General features: G+C 46.4%; 1 protein-coding gene across 3 annotated transcripts in view; it reads left to right on the top strand.

Moving 5' to 3' along the window:
- The window catches only part of DTX3 (deltex E3 ubiquitin ligase 3), an 86,570-nt gene that overhangs the window by 23,894 nt on the left and 60,483 nt on the right, over window positions 1-2,193 (top strand). For all 3 annotated transcript variants that reach the window (XM_018569491.1, XM_018569474.1, XM_018569482.1), the window contains exon 2: window positions 2,050-2,110. The gene's annotated coding sequence lies outside the window, so the exon portion shown is untranslated. The remainder of the gene's footprint in view (window positions 1-2,049; window positions 2,111-2,193) is intronic.

Here is a 2,193-nt window from a genome sequence, read left to right as displayed (position 1 = left end):
TTTCTTAAACAGGACATTTTAAATAGTGTGTTTCTTTTAAAGGACAATGTCACTTCCAGTGAAGTTGTCCATTCCAGCTTTCACCCACTCTCTCATTGTAGTCCACATGGGTAACCTCCAGAATGCTCCAGAGATCATCACTGTGTGGCCCTTCCAGGTGCCATACAGCATTTTGTTATAACTAGTCCATGGCATTCCCTGCATCTACTGTGCATGTGCAGTTCAGTCCTTGTTTACTCCATTGGTTGGGTCTATACTCATGGAGCACACAGCCATCCATATTTACAAGCGAACGCCGTGCGGTACCAGGCATGGCCATACAGTGCCATACAGGCAAGGCCATACTTCTCGAGCAAGGCTGCAAGTCAGTATGTACCCTGTGGATTACACTGAGGGGTAATCCACACGGGTGGGGCGGGGCTGTGACCAACTTAACTGAAAGTGACGTTGTCCTTTAAGTGTAAAGCATTATTAGTTATATGATTTTGGTAGTGTTTTATAATGTGTAAGAAGAACTCAGGCAGGCCTGACAACAACTCTTGGGATTTGAGTTCAGCACAGGCATTATTAGCTCACTACGGGAAATTAAGAGCTTATTGGATTTCTGGCAGATGAACAGGTTTTTTCCGGTGCTTGTATCAATTTTAAAATGACAAAATCTGGATGCATTGCATGGTTTTTTTAAAATTTATTTGTTTTGCCCCAATATACACTTTAAAGGAGAAGTATTGGGAGAGTAAAATATATTCTTCCCAATACTGTCCCTGCATGGGAAACGGCAGCTGTGACATGTTGGCTCTATACCGGAGGTGGGCAAACTCTGGCCCTCCATCTCTGGTAAAACTATAACTCCCATGATGCATCTGTCTCTGGGAGTCATAGCTGTGGCTCTGAGTCTCTTGCAATGCCTCATGGGATTTGTAGTTCCACAACAGCTGGAGGGCTCCAGCTTGCCCACCCCTGGTGTATACCGAGAGCTGAGTGATCATGTGATCATGTGAACATAGTTCACAGTCTCCTCCCTGCACAGAGCAGTGACTGTCAGTCACCAATCCCTGCAGGGATTCCTCCTCCCCTCTCTGTTTGCCATTGGAGGGACAAACGGGGAGGGGGCGGGCACAGCTGGATCTGGCTCCAGAGAGGTACAGCCAGCTGTCAATCAGGCACTTGGGTGGATCCTGTTAATATGGTGACGCCTCCTGTGCTTTGGGTCCCAGGAGTACAATAGTAATATTGCAGTATATTTGATTGTAATGTGAAGAACCCCTGAATATTTAGAGATGCATAACATTTTGAATATACCCTATATCAGGGGTAAGCAACCATGGCACTCTGTGGTGAACTACAAATCCCATTATGCATCTTCCCCTGGAAGTCATGTCTGTGGCTGTCAGAGTCTTGCAATGCCTCATAGGACTTGTAGTTCTACAACAGCTGGAGCACCGGGGTTGCCTATATGATGCCTGTGTATAATTTTTTACACTGATGTGAAACTAAAGACATCTTTGTGAAGGAGCATGCTTTGACCTGTAGTGGCTAGGTGGTTAATATTTATATTTCTTATTACTGGTGCTCTAAGTGACTTTGCTCATGAGGTGTGTGACAATGGCACCTGCTGCCCTGTGCTCTCCCTATCGTCTATGAAGGGAGGAACACAGCAGTGAAGGCAGGCCTGCATGGTAATATGACACAACACATGACAGGAAAAGCCGTTAGGAAGGGAGATGCGGGGGCCCAGTTAACAATCCAGTGCCTGGCATACATAGGTCCTATCCCTGGCAGTGGCATGGCTGGCATTATGTGGGGAGGATAGGTAGACATGTTTACTGCTGCTGCTGCTGTGTAGATCACTTTCAGTTTAGCAGAGATCAGCTTACGTCAGGCTGGGCTGTGCATTGTGTGTAGGTTCCCCTCCCCCAGCCTTCAACTATAAAATACATTTGTAATGTGAAAGTCCTGTGTGTGCGAGGAATAGAAACCACCACTGCCGCCGCTGCTGCTTTTGTTTTACTTCTCCTCTCATCGTTTTCTGTGTCTTTTTCTTTCCAGTTCACCTCCAGTAGGATCTGTGGGAATTTCCAGCGGTGGGAGCTGCCCATGGGATCTCCAGGTAAGAAGCTCACCTTTCATTCATTGTAACCATTCATTAGAAGGATGTAAGAAGGTCTGACTGTGGCCTTGTAATGGCTTGCT

The sequence above is a fragment of the Nanorana parkeri genome, unplaced genomic scaffold, assembly GCF_000935625.1.
Source record: "Nanorana parkeri isolate BGI_ZX_2015 unplaced genomic scaffold, ASM93562v1 scaffold35, whole genome shotgun sequence".
Classification (NCBI taxonomy): Eukaryota; Metazoa; Chordata; class Amphibia; order Anura; family Dicroglossidae; genus Nanorana; species Nanorana parkeri.
This window is presented reverse-complemented; position numbering and strand designations above follow the sequence as displayed.